Source organism: Perca flavescens, chromosome 17, assembly GCF_004354835.1.
Source record: "Perca flavescens isolate YP-PL-M2 chromosome 17, PFLA_1.0, whole genome shotgun sequence".
NCBI lineage: Eukaryota > Metazoa > Chordata > Actinopteri > Perciformes > Percidae > Perca > Perca flavescens.
In genome coordinates, this window is record NC_041347.1 from 23,608,569 (window position 1) to 23,627,944 (window position 19,376).

The 19,376-nt window shown below is 40.7% G+C and overlaps 1 protein-coding gene across 1 annotated transcript in view; it reads right to left on the reverse strand.

The window, feature by feature from the left end:
• LOC114572070 (equilibrative nucleoside transporter 1) overlaps positions 1 to 13,625 on the reverse strand; it is a 48,397-nt gene extending 34,772 nt beyond the window's left edge. The window contains exon 1 of the mRNA XM_028603500.1: positions 13,524 to 13,625. The gene's annotated coding sequence lies outside the window, so the exon portion shown is untranslated. The remainder of the gene's footprint in view (positions 1 to 13,523) is intronic.
• Between the last annotated feature and the right edge of the window lie 5,751 nt (positions 13,626 to 19,376).

The following is a 19,376-nucleotide window of genomic DNA, read 5'->3' on the forward strand; positions in this document are numbered from 1 at the left end:
ATTTCTCTCTTTGTCTTTTCAAAGATCATCCTTATCAGTCCTCATCCTGGCCCATCCTTTTATCTTATCAGAGGCTGCCAGCCATCCTGTTGACCTGTCCCGATATGGAAAATAATCAAACAGAGGTAACTGAGGGCTAGGTCTTATTTTTTTAAGATTTTGGAGCGCTGCCATTACCATGTTTTCTATGGTGTGCTTATGTCCATTAAACATCCTGTCTGCCCATTTGAAATCCATTACTCAATTGTTCTCTCTATATTGTTGCGTGAGACTGCACCAGATGTATTTTCCAGTCTTACTGATACCAGCTCATTAAACTCAGACTGTTTCCAACCCACTCCTCTTGTTTGCTTGACTCTCTGGACCAGCTGAGGCCATCTGTTGAAGCCATTAGATCCACAAAGGCATACTCATTAGGGCTGGGACGATTGCTTTTGTCCCGATTAGATTCTTTCACGATACATGGTTGCCGATTTGATTTGTATTGCGATTTCCATTTATTGCGATTCAATAGTATTGAGTATTGCAATTTTCTTTTCCTTCTTTAGCAAAAACAAAAGTTGAATGAATAATACACTTCTAAAGGCAGTATTATGAGACATTAAAAAAAACTAATTGTTTTTTAAAAAGAATGCACATCACGTCAGTCATTTATTCCATTTGTAAAGTACAATACATAACATGTATTTTCAGCATTTTCTGCTTTTGCTCTGTTTTGCTGGACATATTATTGTTGAAGAAAATTTGATTAATACATTATATTTTTACAATTCTTTCAGATGATAGGGGTCAGTTAGCCCATATGAGGTAGCCTTGTTGAATTAGCTCCAATGAAAACTGTTGAGAGTATGTTCTGTGGATTACCCAGAGTGAGGGGGCAATGTTTATGGAAAACCCTGCTGCTGCTGAATTTCTTATGTCATTTCTCAATGATGTGAGCACCACAAAGAAATAAAGGTAAGACAGAAATATATATGTTGTCGTGAACCAACAAGAGTAACTTAATAGCGTGCTTCTACTCTAGACACATTGCGTTGTCGGGCGTTGTCGGGCAACCTTGTATGTCTAAAACCGTTGCTTTTCAGAAAATGAAAAAAAGGATAATTTGAAAACATTTTATTGAGATATTTTTTTTCAGACATAGTCAGACAAAATCACCTTGTCAGTGTTTAAATATTTGTAAAACCCACAGACAGACCTAAGGGTAACCAACAGCATTGATTTGTGGAAAAAAACGTAAAGAAATATGGAAATACAAGGTTTCTGCCCGACAGCAAAGATCTGTAACAACGGCCAGCAGTGATGTCACAATGTACCAACACAGCCTGGAGCACACTTCTACATCACTGCAGCTGAAGGTGATAAGTTACACCACTGGAAAAAAAACAAGATTTTCAGCTGCTGTTAAGTTACTCTTACTGTTGATATTTTAAGAAGGATTAAAGGTCCCATGGCATGAAAATTTCACTGTATGAGTTTTTTTAACATTAATATATGTTCCCCCAGCCTGCCTATGGTCCCCCAGTGGCTAGAAATGGCGATAGGTGTAAACCGAGCCCTTGGTATCCTGCTCAGCCTTTGAGAAAATGAAAGCTCAGATGGGCCGATCTGGAATCTTGCTCCTTATGAGGTCATAAGGAGCAAGGTTATCATCATGGCTTTCAAACGAGCAAAGTGGCAGTTGGTCAAGGCCACACCCCCACCCTCCTGCAAAAGGAGGTCGGTTCCTGTAGAATTCTATGAGAAAGTGACCCACTTCTCACTTGATTTATTACCTCAGTAAACATTTTTATAATGAGTTTATGGTCTCAATCGCTAGTCTTCTGCAACACAGAATGATGTTCATTTTTTGAATTATGGTCTCGTTGATTTTAATATCAACGATAAAGCAGGGTGTTTTAGGTGGTGGCTATGATGTGATTGACAATTCGCGGCCTGTCTTATATGTAATATAACTATTGGACAAAGATATATTTAAAACCTAGCGAAGCTAAATCTTACCTCAAATTATGTAGGCTAGCTTTCAGCAGCAGTTGCATCCAGATCCAGTGAAAGTGTGTAACGTAACGTAGAGAATAAGCAGCATTGCCAACTCTCAGCTAAGGTCACAGTCAGATACTGCCCAACAGTCTATGGCTCCCTCCCTCACGTCTAAAATCGTCACATCTGCAACCACGATGGCTGTGCCCGTAATGCCAGACTCGACGACTCATAGCACATCTCCACAAACCAATTGGTGACGTCACACATGCTCTGTCCATTAATATTTACAGTCAATGGTGCAAACACAGCCTCCCTCTTTCATTCCTTCAACCAGCTTCTTGAAAAGGTGGGCGTAGCGATGTTTGGGTATATCCAAGTCGTTGATAATGTTTAAAAGTGGCTGTGTTTCTCCTTCTTATTGGGTCTGCATCTTGCAAACTGTTGGCTGGTTGGTTTGTGTACAGCAACCATAGCAACGCACCGAGCTGACCAGAAGCCGTAAACAGGCAAGAGTCTGTAAACTGCAGTAAAAACTCACTTGAGATGCATATTCCGAATGTGCTGTATACATGTCCAAAGAATGCCTCTAAAAGCTGAATAATACCGGAATATCCCATGTCTTAATCGGAAAATGCTTTATTTCGGAAAAAGGCCTTATTCGGAATATCCAACCAGAATATGCTTCAGTAAGACTTAAATTTAGCCAGGTTGACACCAGACCCTTCTCAGTTGTAACTGAGAAGGGTCAGCTGCTCGCTGTCGCTGCGCTATCGTCGTTGCGTAAAGCCCGCCTTAACGGTTGTGATTGGTGCCTCGATTTTGGGGATATTAGAAATGGTTTGAATGGGCTCTTCGCCAGACTGACTTGTAGAGCAAATCTCAAATTTGCCGGAAGTTCGTCGGGGTTTACTAGTGTGACCAGATGAGAATGGGTAAAATTCGGGACAAGACGGGGGGGGGGGGTGGCAACATCCAATCCAATCACTCCTTCTCGTGGCGCCAACATCCAATCCAATTATCCGTGGCTGCCTGCACGTGCACTTTCCCTGGCCTCATGGCTGCAGCTTGCGCTCTTCATCTACTCTATGACATAAAAAAGGGACAAATAGGTTGTATTTTCTTTGTGCGTATAAAATAACAGAAACAACAAAAGTGTAATACACTAAAGCTATATAATACCTCCTAAGATTGGGTTGCGCTGGAGGCACGGCGCTGGCATATTTCGTGGAGGATTTCACTGCTGCCAGCACTCTCGGCTTTCCCATGATGTCTTTGTGGAATTCTGCACAGCTCATTTGTAAATTCATTTTTACTTTAATTTCGCTGCGGACCAGGTTAAATGAGCATCTGTTTCTCACATCAGACCAGGCCCCTTTCATTATGGAAAACACCCGCTCTGAGTAAGCGTTGCTCACAGGGATGCTCAGGACGAAGGACAGCAGTTTGGCATACTGAGGGAACGCAGACCTGCTCTTCAGCGCTTGGGCCCAAAGCTCACCTACAGGGTGACTGTCTGTCGCCAGATTTGGCAAGACATCTTTCAGAGCACAATTCTCGTTGTAGAGCTCATCCATGTCGAGATCCAGCTGTGGTCAATTGCCGGTAGCTGATGGCTTGTTTTTCCTTGAGGTTCAAACACTGCATGTTGAACAGGTGCCCAGTTTCGGAGAAGTTGAACCATTTCTCAAGGTATTGCTCAGCGGTATCATAGAAGCTGATGAAGTCTCCACAGAGCCTGTCAACCCTCAGAGTAACAGGGGAGGCGAATACACGGTCAACTTTTGCTCCGAAGAAAGCATCTTTTTTGCGCCGCTGGAGTTTGATTCGGAGGCCGTTCATCACCGCATACACTTCAACTGAGGTGAGACTGTCACTCTCAAGACTCAGCACAGCACCAGAGAAAATCTTTAGAATATTTTGCAAGAAGAAGAGAGTGGCCTCCAGCTCGCTGCACTCGTTTTCCTCTCCATGCTCGTTACCCCGGAGCGCATCCCAGATGACACGGGGGCACTCTTCGCCTCCCAGCGACAAGAAGTAGCTCTGCACAGCTGGCCAGGTGTTGATAAGTCTGTCAATTGCAGGGAGTAGGCTCAACCAGCGTGTCGGGATGTGGCGCAACAAGGTAAGGTACTCCATGTCAGCAAATTCAAACATTTCTTTGAGGGTGGCAACTCTCTTGGCAGAACAGCTGAAATGATTGAATGATTTAATCACTAATGACTCGACATCTGTTTTCAGTGCATTGCTGGCACGTTTTACTGCATTGTGTATTATGTGAGCTGGCCAGTTTGCAGGCAGGAACTTGCTGTTGTGTTGTTTTAGATTTTGGTAAATGGAGTGTTTTCTGCCGTAATTCACAGCCGTATTGTCAGCTGAGAAGGCCAAGACGTTATGGATGCTGAGTTTGTGTTCTGATAACTTCTGCAGTAAGGTTGCTGTGACAGCATCTGCGCTATCGGCTGCCTGTTCAAAGAAATCCAGAACCCTGTTTTGGATGCCTTGTTCAGGGGTCCAGAATGTTACAGAGATGGGGAATGTTTTCACTTTGCCTTTGTTAGAGGGATTAGTTGCAATAGAAAAATACATGTCTTTTGACTCAAGGCTCTGGGAGAAGTCAGACGCGAGAGGTGCCAGTATGTTTGTGACAAGAGCCTCTGCTTTTGTGCGACCGCAGCAGATGTGTTTTGCTATAGCCGAGTCAGAGTACAGTTTGGGCGTTAACTTCATAGCACAGTCAAGCGATCTGTATGACTGTTGGTGGGTCACACAGTGGAACACAGATGTCAGCTCAGCAGCAGCTATTTTATTATACATGGAGTCATCCTCCCGGTATCTGCAGAGACGTTTTTGCTTTTTAGCTACGTGTTGATCTTGATCGGGTCCCGGGACACCAGCCTGAGCCTCCATTTCAAAAATGAATGAATGAAAATTCGTGCCTATAGCCGCCTATACATACTATTGCAACTTGCAGCCAATGAGCAGCCGACGGGAGCTGGCTGCATGACGCCTCAATGCGTGGACAGTTTTTAATGTTCTATCATACTAGAACTCATCGAGAGCCAACACAAAAAAGAGATTACTCGAGAGTCTGCTTTTGAGACTTTGTTCTAATTTTCGGGACAATTAGGGCAGGATTCGGGATTCAGGACAACTGCTTGGATTTCGGGACTGTCCCGAATTTTTCGGGACGTCTGGTCACCTTAGGGTTTACCCAGGCTAACTTATATTGGTATCAAACTTCGTATATGTTCAGTCCACCAGAGGGCAGTGTATCAGTCAATAGGTAGGCAATGATGTTTCCAGAAGAAAAACACACTGCCACGACTGTTTTTTAAAATTAAAAGTCAGACCCTGGATTAAACACAAACAGTATGCTTTCGACAGGAAGTTCGGAGCTTTCACCGTAGCCTACATAAGTGGTCTGATGTTTATAGTTGTGAGTTGGTGTGTGCGTCGAGCCGGCGTGTGTGTGTGTGGGGGGGGAGTGTGTGTAATAGAGTGAGAGAGTAGCTTCAGAGCGATTAGCGACTATAGAGTCATAGTGAGAGGAACAAAGCATTTCCCCTGTTCTTTCTGACCACGGTGAGACATCTGTAGCAGGAAAAGTTCACCCTCTCCTTGATTTCACGTTGTTTATGGAGAAGGAGAACCAGGAAATGAGTCGGGGGAAATGCAACGCTACCACGCTACGGCCGAGCGAGAGTTACATTTTGAAATGCGTGAATCGGAATCTGAATTGAAAACAACGTTTACAAGCAAACATATTTACATTTACATCTCTAAAACGTAACCAATCAATCACCGCCTGTAACACCCACAAAGTCCAGAGAGGAGGTTTAATCAGCCAACATAAGTGAAAACACCTGTGTGGGTGTGCAAGGGTTTAAAACTACTTCTCTTGTACAACTTTGGTGCAAAATAGCTCTGAATGACCAAAAACACATGTATTATCTATGTGTGCCCTTATTATTTCATATTCTGTTACTGAAGTTCTCTGGGTTTTTTTATATGCTGAGATAAAGTAATTTCAGAAGCTGTCACCAGATCCCTCAGCTGCATATAGATTGCGTTGCAGTCTGACACTTATATGATTAAGTAATACAGCATCTGCCACATGCGTGTCCCAACAACTGCGTGTGAAATGTGTTACAGGCCACAAACCCCAGTGTCACAAATTCCAACACGCAGATCAGGGTAGGCTTTAGTTCCACATTTCTACTGAGCAAGATCCAATAGTTACATTACATTTCACTATTAAATTCTCTTGACATCTTATACAAAAAAAAAAGTTCAAAAGCTGATTTAAAGTCAAATGACTCAGCTGTTTTTAGTTGTGCACTGTGTGTGCATGGCTCCATACAACACAATGAAAGGTGAAATCCCATTTGAACATGGAGACCAGACAGTAGTTGGTATTTACAATTAGGCAGCATGATGTCTCTTAAAGCAACACCAAAGCACTTTTCCTCTTCCTCTTCTTCTTCCTCCTCCTCCTCTTCGGTCCCCCTACAGACTGGAAGCGGAATTGTCCATTACCTTTCTCATTCGAACTACAGATCCGCTACCTGATCTGGCAAACTTGCATAGTGCGGTTTTAGCCGATAAAGGGCAGCAAAGCGAACGCAGAAGTGCCGTTCACCCTGTTACGCGTTGATGAACCACTATAACGATTTTGGAAACGTTATTTTAAGTTACAAAATAATCTTTGGTGTTGCTTTAAATGTATATTAGTTTGAGCCCAGAACCAAAAAGTATACAATTTTTAATTTAAACAGTTAATAATTACGACAAAATGTCATGGACATGAATTTTCTGCTCATTGACTAACCATCCACTTATCGTTTCAGCTCTGCATGTAATAAAAGTTGCTTTTTAGGTAAATTGACAATATAATCAAATGTCAACAGGTAAGAGGAGGTTCTCAATTTCACAGCATAAGGATATATTCACCTTGTAGCATCATTTTAACTGTGTGAAACAAAGACTAAAGAGAACTGTCTTGTATTAAACACAGCAGAGACTGAAGCCTGTTCTGTCCTCCAATAACCAAGTTAGCTGACTAAACTCTGCTGAAGTAAAGTTGTGGTCGTCTAGAAAATGAAGCAGTCTCACCAGGTTGAGCAATGTGTTATGATTAACAAAACCACAAACCTCAAATGCATGTGTGCTTGTGTTTGTTCCTGTATTATTTATTTTTAGATCAGTCTATGCTTCCTCTTGGGCAAATGATTAGTAAATTTAAAGGAATTATCGTATCACTATTATTTAGATGATATTCAATTGTATTTATCTTTTAAACATGACCAGACTGAACATTGACTGTATTGAGTGTCTGTCTGTCATAAAAGACTGGATACCCAGTAACTTTCTTCAGCTAAATGCTGATTGTTGCTGCAGACAGCATTGTTTATAAGGTGGCAGTAGTGGGTCATTGAACTCCAATGTGCGTTCCAGCCTGAGAAATTTTGTTGTGACTTTAGATCAGGCTATGACCCTTGACAAACATGTAAAGTCCCTAACCCGCACTTGTTTTATCCACCTTCGCTAAACTCGGGCTGAGTTAGAAATGATTTCCTCTTGTTTGGATTACTGTATTATCTTTTAACTTGCCTAACTAAATCATCTGTAGATCGTTTACAATTGTTCCAGAATGCTGCTGCTAGGTCATGCCACATTATCCCTATTCTGGTCTCATTGCACTGGCTGCCGGTAAAATTCAGGATCCAGTACAAGGTTCTTGTCATTAGCTACAGAGACATCAATGGTCAGGCAACTGCTGCACCTGTATGTTGTCAGCAGATCACAGAGGTCCTCCGATCAGGGCTTACTGGCTGTTCCCTGTACTAGGCTGAAAACAAAAGGTGACAGAGCTTTTAAAATAGTTGCTCCTAGACTGTGGAACGCTTTGCCTCTTGTTTTAAGAATGGCTGCCTCTGCTGACATTTTTAAAAAGCAGCTAAAGACACATCTTTTTAGTCAGGTGTTCATTTAACAACATTGTTGACTGTATTGATATGTAATCTGTGATATTGTATTTTACTGTGACTTTTGTGATTTATTGTGCTTTTTGCAATTATCAATTTGTTTTTTTTAAATAATGTATTTATTTATTTGGCCTGTGAAGCACTTTAAACTTGACTTACTTACTTCTGTCATCTAAATCTTACATTTTGCATTTCATTGATCCGGGCATAGTGCTTCTTAGAGAAAGCTTGTTTAATCAACTCTGTGTGTGGTGTTGGCTCGTTTTTCACAAAATAAACATTTCCCAATTACATTTCGATATCAAAATAATCCCTGACCATTGTTTTCTTTTTTGGAAAACCACTCCAAAGTCAGCAGCACGTTGTCTGAGCTGGCCAAAAGGCAACACCACAAACCTCTGTCAACAAGCGCAGTATTGGTCAGACAATTCACAATTATATATTTCCCTCTATCTTAAATCCTGATCTTGACTTCATAATACTCAACAACAAACTTCTCTAATGCACACATCGAGATCAGAGGTACAGAGCTACATATTCAAGAAAATCCTCACAACACAGATCGACAAGCTCCAAACTTCGGCAGCACCATAACAACAATCATAGACAGGAGAAGGAACGAGGCTTATCATATCTTGTGTTAGTTTTGACTCATGCCAAAAAAACATTTTTGCCACACCTCCAGCCTTGGGAAGTAGCTATATGAATTATGTCCAAGGCCAATGTCCAGTGCCAATACAATAAGTAGTGTAACCTTTATGTTTATGTGCCGAGGTGGAAAAGTAAGGGTGGAGGTCAGGGTGGTGGATGCATGTAGAGTCCCATCACAGATCTTTCCCTACCTTAAAGCTACATTGTGTAAGAATTTCTCCCATCTAGCGGTGAAATTGTATATGACAACCAACTGAATATTACTTTCTAGCCCCTCCCATTCCGATGGCGTTTTAAGTCCTACGGTGGCCGAACCCAAAATCAGCTCTTAGTATCTCCATCGTTTACACACAGCTGTTCTAGCCACTCCAATATTAACTTTGGTCTTGTTGCTTTGCCTGTCGCGTTGTCGTTTTAATTCTCTTTTTCGTTTCCCTGGAGAGTAATCTCCCCCTGGCATTCGTCACGGTGCGGGGTGCCACTGAGTGTAAAAGGGCGAAAGGCAGAGGTATGTCCCTCTTTGGCTAATGTATTTTAAAGATGGAGGCGCAACATGCCGGCTGTATATAGAATGATTCTAAATGCCAGATTCTACGCTTACGAGAATACTTTGATTAGTTGGTGGAAGTAATTACACATGAATGAGCACATATTTGTGAAAGAACAAAGGGGTTTTTGATAAGAATCAACTAAAAAAATGACACAATGTAGGATTAACCTTACCGTATGCATTGAGAAGATATTATACAGAGCAAGAATTTTAACCTTTGTGTTTTATAGAAATTGGCATCACTCTCTGATCCCTTTCCTTTTATTCTGACATTATTAAAGCCAGATGTGTAGGGAAATATTTATGTGATAAGCCCTCTCTTTGCAATGAAGTGGGCTTGCAGATTTGATGAAGCTGACGTTGTGTTTGAGGTCCCCAAAGAGCTTTGACCACTGTTACCGGGGATTTCCACCGGTTGCATAACGGCTGCGTTCCGACTCCGGCACAGCTCCGGCGGTCCGCAGCACTCCGGAGCAAATACGCAGAGCTTCTATTTTTGCCGGACGCCGGAGAGCTCCGCAGCAATTCAGCACACGGCAGATAGTGCGGGACAGGAAGTCGAGCACAGAAACAAAATAAATATCCGGTTAATTTTCAAAATAAAATTCACCGTGATCACGGCAGATCATAATTCCCTGCACTACACCTTGAAAACACAGCACAGAGCTGTTTCCCCTCTACTCCTCTGGTTGGTTTTGTGGTTCTATTCTACCTTAATTCGTGAGAACTTGTGGGTCCTCGTGACTACAGCTGTCAGTCATGGCCGCAGCCGTGCCGCAACAAATCCGGACCTGGTGGGTATTGACGGACGGCAGAGCACGCAGCCGACACGCAGTGGAGCCGGTCCGCAGCCGTTACGCATCTGGTGGAAATCCCCGGTTAGACCTCTTATGAACAATCAAAAACAAAACTCCAGTAACAGAGATTAGATTAGATTCTAGAGGTGTAGTGCTGCGTATAAAGCGCTGTCCATGCACACCAAACCAAGTCCATTGAATTTAACCAAACAGAAGCAATGCATCATTTATTTGTCAAACTTCTGATAGTCTTTAGTTCAAAATTATGTTTAAAAGCAATTCTCATTAAATTAGGTAAAAGTCATGAAGTATCTAGGTGAGAGAATGTGTCTTTTGAGCTGTTAAAGAGGCCAGAATTAAAGGGTGACTACCGTTTTTTTTCCACCTGGACCCTATTGTTCTATGTTTTTGTGTCTAAGTGACTGATGGGAACAACAATCTTTGAAATTGGTCCAGTATTAAGCAATATTGCTGCAGTCGGCAGCGGCAAATCAAGCTACAATGTAAGTTAATAGGGCAATTGTCCAGCTTGTATTTACCTTCACAAAAGTGCTTGTTTTGCCAATGACAGGCTCAGATTAATATTCTAAGTGTCTGAAAACATTATGTAAAGGATTTCTAAGTTCGACCTTTCTGTTGAAGAGTAAGATCCTTTTTTTGAACGTATAAAAATCCGCAAAATTGCATTCGCTAAACCCATCAGACTAAATAAACAGTAATTTTAGCATTGTAAAATACACTTAATTCAAAGTCAACGGAAACAAAATAAAACTATGAAACAACACTTTTCCAACCATCACAACTGTTGGTTTTGGCTGAAATAAACACATAGTTAACCAATTTACATGTGAAAATATGTTAGCACTATACAGGCTAAAAATATTGCTTTTTTAAATGGAGTCTGGTGGGTTTAGTGATAGCGACTTTAGAGTTGTTTCTGGTTAAACAGAAAGTTCTCAAAGAGGTTTGAAAGGTCTATCTCTGAAGGGTTACTTTCTGTATTGTTTTCAGACACTTAGAATATTAATCTGCGCCTGTCAGTGGCAAAACAAGCATTTTTATGAAGGTAAATACAAGCTGGAAAATTCCATAATTCCATAATTTACATTGTACCTTGTTTTGCTTGAAATAGGGTCGAGGTTGAAAAAAACAGTAGTTACCCGTAAAATGCCTCTCTATCTGAGGGTCAACTTTCAATCAGGGATTATTTTTTTGTAAAACACTTTGGTATGCAGTCAACTTGGATTAGCAGAGCAATTCATTTGTTTTCAGAATACTGAATTTCTGTTTCTAAAGCTCTTTACATCATAATGTGTAGGCAGTTCACTTTGTAGATGTGAACAGCAACAAACATAAAGTCACTGGCAAAAATGACTATGTTCCAATGTTTTTGGAAAGTTTTAAATGACTAACATAAGTTTTTGTGTATGTGTGGGTGTGTGTTTTAATCAAGATATAAAAACAAACCTAAGCTTATTTACTTATGGGAAGTTAATGAAGCCACATTCCAATGTCTTTAAACTAAACTGACCTGTAGCAAGTCTTATTTTCAGAACAAATATGCTCAAAGTATTTTATATTAGGGATTTTGAAATCAGTAAACTATAGGAGCTCTCTCAATTCAACCATCCCTTTCTCCTTCCTTCCCTCCATCTTTTACTGTAGGCCTCAGGTCCATTTACACGTGAGAGAATGTGATACTGCAAATACACTAAACATCACCACAGACCACACATACGCATGCAAGCAACAAAATTGCTATGTTGGAAAAAAAACATTTTGAGCCATGCCTACAGCCTCATGACGTGTGCCATAGGGCGTCTGGTTGTAAACACAATGACGCTTTTGATGATCCAATCTCGGTCACCTGGTTTCATGCGACTGCATCATATTACCCCGCTGCAAACTTATGCGCTGTTCCCCCTGTCTGCTTTCCAGATGGACCTTTCTAATTATAGTCGTCCTTGTAGCAGATCAGGTGATTGAGAGAGCTGCAAAAAGCAACAGTACAACTGGGTTAATGTTATAAAGGCTGGGTCTTGCTCCAAGGCACTTCATCAAGAAACATGGTGTCCAATTTTTAGCCTGTGACCTCAGTTATAACTTTTTCTTCTTCTTCTTCTGATTGGTGCTTCTCATTACGCTAATGTGTCACCTCGATTCCCTCACTCGCGTCTCCTCCTCGCGTCTTAGCTCCTCCCAGGATGTGAGAGAGAGATGCGAGGAAGAGACATGAGGACAGAGGAGCTGAAACTGCCAAATAAAAAATAAAAAATATCATTGTCCATAGTGTCAGTCTTATCCGACGTTAGTTACTTATGACGTGCTGCTTCAAACTGGCAATTATACATAGCAGGACGTAGTAGGGCATAGCAGGCCGTAAGCCTCCTCTCTCCTAGTCTCCTCGAGGTGCATTTAAGGGATTGGAAGATCCTCCATGATGGCGGAGGGGGAACAATTTCCGGGTCACGGGAGGAGAGAAGACGTGAGGAAGCATAAGTTAGCATAATAAAAAGCACCCTATGACAGAAAGCAATGTTCGGGCATGGAGGAACTAATGAAATGATGCTATGTTAGTTGCATTATGGAACATCTAGGGCTGTATGGACTAAAAGTCAAGATATCTCCTGCTTTGACTTTGATCATTTGTCTCTTATGAGTCCCCCCACTTCTTCTCTTTACGTGCCCAGCGCTGCTCACTACACTGCATGTGAGTACAGCTTATCACTGTGAGAATAGCAGCTTTCTCAAAGCTCCAGGACCGCTGATAAGCAAGCAGCTCCACCAACATTGTATCAAGCACAGTGAGGAGAGAGGGGTTTAAGGTGTGTGTGTGTGTGTGTGTGTAGTACCTCATGGTAAAGTAGTGGTTTTTAGCGCAATGGGGTCTATTCTCGGAGCTCTTTCATGTTTTCCCCCACTGTGAAGTGTGTGTGTGTGTGTGTGTGTGTGTGTGTGTGTGTGTGTGTGTGTGTGTGTGTGTGTGTGTGTGTGTGTGTGTGTGTGTGTGTGAGGAGGATCTACAAACTGTATATTCTCACAATGTCACCTGCTGTGATGCCTCAACTCAGACTGTGTACAGGTCTCACCCTCTGGCCCACAACAATTTTGAGTCCAAAGCGGGGTCAGCTTTCCACATCCTTCGCAGCTATCACAACATGCACACTGGTTTATTGACAGAGACAGATATTCCAGGTCTTAATGTAGACTGTTAAAGATGCAGACTGTCTGCTATCAACATATCAAGTGTAGCCATCAGCAAATGCCCTTGGTCTCACATCAGCTGACTCACTTTCAGCAGCACTGCGCGCTGTTGGAGACGTGATGCGCATGTCACGTCTGCGACTTTGTGACCATTTAACCTTGTCACCGTTTCAGTTGGAGCTCCAGCAGCTCTACAGAATCGGCTAATAAACTAAACATCTGCAATAAGCTAGCCTACACACACACACACACACCCCGTCTCCCCCCCAGGCTCAGTATATTGGAAGGCTGTGTCAGCAGTCTGAACACCGTCATTCACTCTGTATCGCCGACGCATTAGAAACACACACTTACCTCACACAACCGGCCTGCGCTGCGATGCCCTCACATTTGAGCAGCACGTCGCTTCGTAGGCAACAACGCTCGTGCGTTCGTTCGTCTGTTTTTCTCGCATTTCATTTAGCAGCAAAAACTCAACTCAACGCTCCGCAGTGGGGAGGGGAGGGGGGGTTCTCTGACTGGTCCACATTGCCGGATTCCGACAAATAGCAGGCCAGCTGGTTACTTTGAATTTTTACAAATAAACCACCAGATCATAATCCTTTTAATACATGCGAGTCATAAGCCATTTTGTTGGGTCAGAGAGAGAGAGGGAGAGAGAGAGAGAGAAAGAAAGAGAGAGAGAGAGAGGACATAGTTACCTGTCAACTGGTCTTTATTCATACTCACTGGCTCTGTAGCACCACTATTACTGCTGGAAACACAGTAAGTAGCCTACAGGAGATGAAACAAAACAGGGGCGTAGCTATGAGAACCAGCAAATGGGACTCTGGGCCACCCGCATCTATACCACAAACATCTGTGTAGCCTACCACCACCCACTCACTTAATGTATTGATCAACTATAAAGCAATTGGAACTGTACATTTCTATACCATTAATTTGTCTTGCCGTATAGCGCTCAACAGTGTGGTTCCGGAAGTAAAAATGCCGTTGATTTTCTCCATAAGGATTTAGATTATCAGCCATAATGTCTAAAGCATCTGGGGTAGACTGACCACGAGCTATGTGATTGTGAAACGAATGTTTCTGCTCCTGTAGAAGCTAGTCTCTATGAATTCAACCTTATTTAAAAAAACAAAAAACAACTATGATATAGTTTCTCTTCACATTCTTGTACCTTTGCCTTTTTTTTTGCCATTTTCAAAATGTTTTTTCGCACCAAATCAAATGTTTTATACTGAACATTTAGCAGATACATTCTGTATAAGCCATTTCTGATAAATAAAAAATGCTCATTTTGTTTTGCAAAAATGTAATCCGGATGGCATTAGGTTTCTTTGAAAGTGGAAGACTATTTGTATTTCTCCTGTATGAAAATCACTCACAAGCTTGTGTATCCCATTTTTCATTCATGTTCCTGGCTAAAATCATATAGTGAATCACCACACTTATAAATAAGGTAACAGATGACAAGTGAGGAATCACTTGATCCAATCAGCAGATCCGTAAAGGACAAGTGTGCAAAGGGGGGTGGGGGGGCAATTGTGAGGAAACAGCTGTCCTCTGAAATCTTCCCACAACAACAACTGCAGCAGCAGTGTCATTCTCAATGCTTTTAATAGCAGAGCTTTGATTCATGAAAGGTCTAGCCTGTGATTTACTGTATATAAACTGGGATTAGCAATAGAAGGTAAACAATAAGGCCAATGTATCATCTGGTCTTCCTCAAGCTTCCCCACAAAACAAGCTGTCTTTGAATTCACACCATGTATCTAAAACATCTACTGCAGGAATGTGATCAGAGGGACTGCAAAATAAAAACAGATATCATCTGTGGTTGTCTTTAACTTTAAAGAAGTAAATGACCACTAATAGTTTTGTAGGAACCGAACACAGAAGAATGAAAGTGTTATATTCTTCTGATTTGCAGAGAAGTTTAATACGCTATTTATGTATGCAGCCACAACCAAGGCAAATTCCTCAGTAAATCCTTTTCTGATTCTGATACACATCTGAAAAAAAGGCTGTCATCTCTCCCATTATGATCTTTTAAGCTTTTTGTATACGCTCCTTCTGATGGGATGGGCTGTCTGGTCAATAATCACACATGGAGCTCTCTGATTTTGTGTGTTCTTATAACTGTTGCTGAGTGAAAACCTTTTATGTTTGCTGGGGGAAACTTCTGCTTGTATACTTTCATCTTCTTAACTGAGGGCGCACTTGGTATAGAGATGATCTCATCTTCTCCAATCTTAGTTACAGACACTTTCTGGCCTGTACAGACCTCTCTCTCTCTCTCTCTCTCTCTCTCTCTCTCTCTATATATATATATATATATATATATACTGTATATATGTTCCTGAGCATGACTATACTTTTCTGATCCAAAGATAATATATTGACTTTGATTGAAAACAGTACAAATAGGTTATGAAATGATTATGTAAATTGGACAATTTCCTAAACACTTTATCAGTATTTGAGTTTATATCCAAAAACTGTGAAGAATTTAATCACTGACATGTTCCTGCACTTTCTCTGATAAACATCTTATTTCCATTGCTCAATACCCTGCTTGTTGGTGTGTGTGTGTGTGTGTGTGTTTCAGTCTCTAGGGTATGTCCACCAGATGTTGGCTGTCGTACTCCACATCAAATGTAACATATGAGGATGATGCTGTCAGCTCTCCCCCTCCATCAGTCTCCGCTTTACAAGAAACTTGCTTCACCTCCATCCATACCTGGGTGTATTCCATTTTCCTCAAATACTTTGGGCTCACTTCCATGGTTGGTTTGGGAACTCAATGAGATAGTTATGTAACTAAAGGCCTGCAGAATTTGATTAGCTTAAAACAGCTCGTGGATGCAAAACTTCACTCTTCACACACTCTACACACACATGCATGCACGCACACATGCACACACACACACGCACACACACACACACACACAATACAGCCAATGTAACCCCTTTTCTCGAGAATTTTTTAATTTAAAACATAGTCTGACCCACATAAAGGAAAATCCCTCCAGTTCCCTTGAGTAAATTTCACATAATTTAACTTCACAGAAGATTAACCTCTTGCTTTCTTTTTTCCCCCTCAAAAAAGTATTAGGCAATTTTCTCAAATACTAATAGTCTAGGTCAGATACTACTGCAAGTGCATACAGAAGAATATACAGCACAGTAGTGTGTTTGCGCTATACTTTAGCAGTGATTTGGTCAGCTGAGGGTGTACACAAATCATCTGATTAGATTTGAGTGATTGAATCCCTGTTAAGGCTAGAAATGTGCTAACATTTGGGAAACTGTTCCCAAGGATCCAGGGGCGTTTGCTGGAGATCCTGTGTCTTTAGGGGGAGTTGCGTAACCAGATTAGGGTAGTTGGTTTTAGGTTTGAGGGTCACTGAGGTCTGATTAGCCCTTCAGCTATACAATCTAAAATCTTAATCGCCTGAAGCAGCGTTCCCAAACACAAACATTCCTGAATGAGCTCCTGTTCTCTGTGAGAGTTTGAGGCCATATGGGAGTGATCCAAGTTGAGCTTTTTTAGGCCTTTATGGTCCTTAGATTTGACCAAAAAGTCATGGATGAATGGCTCAAAACCTGGTGACTAAACGTGTGAATGTAATTTCTACTTGTCTTTGAAAGTGAGAAGTAATTAGCAGTTCAAATTAAAATGTATTTATTGAGATTTATTGAAAATAATTCTGGTACAGGATATAAAATCCTCTATTCCAGACTCAAGCAACACAAAACAAACATACATATTCACATCCCAACATATTATTTTCATAAAACACATTCATTTCATGATTACATTTTTTTTAATATTTCATAAATAAGTTAGCCTGGGACATCCCTGGCGAACTTCTGGCAAATTTGAGATTTGTCACTGTCAGTTACAGCTGAGAAGGGTCTGGTGTCAACCTGGCTATAAATAAATTACATACATAATGTCAGGAATTCAGAGCTTTGGACAAAGAAATACAGAATGTGTGGTTAAAACCTTTGCAGGAGAAGCTTAATGAGTTAACAGTTTGACTTGCAACAATCTTTACTCAGCTGCCCTTGAACTGAATTGGCACTCAGATTGTGCGAGATGTGCCAAATGTCACGACAATAATGTTGCACTTTGTCGATAACTTGAAAATACTTTTTAACAGTGGAGTTCTGTGATTTATAAAAAAAAATAAAAACAGTCAAAAGTCAAAAATTTCATAATTTAACCTCAAGTAAGAAAAATTGTAGTAGTTTGTGTAAACTCTGACAAGCTCTTACTGACTGGCTGGATAGATGCTTAAAGGCTCCTGTAGCGCCACCTACTGGTAAACCATGTTCCTCTCAGACCAGAAACTAATTTGTCAACAATTATAACTCCTCCTGTGGGCATTCATAAGTGGAGGCTGGTGTATAAACAGCTATGAATAGTAATATATTAAGACACAGTTGTAATAATATTAAATGTCTTCATAGGAGAAGTTATAACTGTTGACAAATTCTAATTAAAATGTAATTTTATCTGTGTACAACTACATTATAATTCTTATAAACCATGGATTAAATATTGATATAGTTCATATAAATAGGGGGGATAAAGTAAAGCGTTGTCTAGACTTTTGGCTAATCTTTCACAAATGTCATGCTTGAGCAGCCAATAAGGATCATTAATACTATTATTTGTTCTCATTTAGACCGACAGCTACTGCCAGGTGCAGGTTTGTGCTTATTCTTTGCTTTAAATGTTCAATAAGGTCAGATAGTCTTTATTTTATTATATATTATATTTTATTTATTTATTTATACATGTAATTCTTTTTTACATGTTTTAAATGTGGATGGCATCAATCTGTCAGTTTTAAAAACTAAAAACGTAACCATCAGACTTTAGAAATTATGCCCAAATCTTGGTTGTTCACAAGATGGATTGTTTTCAAAGTTCTTTGGAGAATTTCAATAAAAAAAGAATTTGGGGTTAGTCTGACCAGAGCCATAACATGTATAGAAACATGTTTGCATTGTTTTCAGTGACACTACAGGCAGAGTATACTCTACTAGAGAATACAATGATCGAAACCACCGACATTCACGAAGGTTGTTTCTGCCCAGAAGTTCATGTTGTGTAACCACCGCAATATTCTCGTCCCACTAGTCGGCTTATATCATTTGGGTGGTATTGCGGGTGATCCACTCCTAAAGGGAGAGCTCTAAATACAGATGTGAATTAAGCCCAAATTTTAAACGTCATCACTTTCAGACATACATCATGGACGCATGTGACCTCATCTGCAGCATGAATAACAAACCGCCTTGCTGATGTCAAACAACCCTTCTACGACATGTTAGCTAAAGTCAAATAACTAATAAAATACAACTGGCACAACTCTGGTGGATATTAATATTTTATATCATATTACTGTAACAATCAATGTGAGCATTTCCTTTTAATTAGTACCAAATTGCAAAGTTCTTTACAAGAAACTCCCTAGGAAATTATTATAAACATATTACGGACTTGTTAAATAAAGCTTTACTTAGAATAGAAAAGAGCAGAATAGAACAGAATGTATGAGCTAAACCAACAAACACGCACACACATATTTAACATCATTCAAATTCTGCAACATTAAACTGAATAATGACAATGACAGTTTATTGATGTTAACAGCAGTGTTATTACAGAACACAGTGACTCTTCCTGTTAGTGGTTACTGAGTGATGAGTTCCCACCAGATGACACAGGTCATGTCAACAGAAGTCTGGATCAACAGAAGGACATTTCCAGGATAACTGTAAGACATCCGGGATGTCCCTATGCTTCCGCTCATCGCTTTGGGAAACAACAACAAGCTTCAAGCTAACAAGCTACACGCTGAAAATGGCAAGTTTTGAAGAAAGTTCCATCTAAACAACATGACATCATGACTTCGCGTAAACATACACGCCCACTTTCTTAAGCCAAGTGCCGTGTTATCTGTACGCATTTTGAGCGTGCATGTCTACGCTGTATACAGCGGACGTAAACGTACACGCCAGTGGCGTGTTATCGCGTAAACATTAAGGGTGGGAATCACCAGAGGCCTCACGATACGATATCATCACGATACTTATGTCACGATACAATATTATTGCGATTTTAAACATATTGCAATATTCTGCAATATATTGCAATTCATTACCTTTTTTCCAACTTCAAATTTTTCC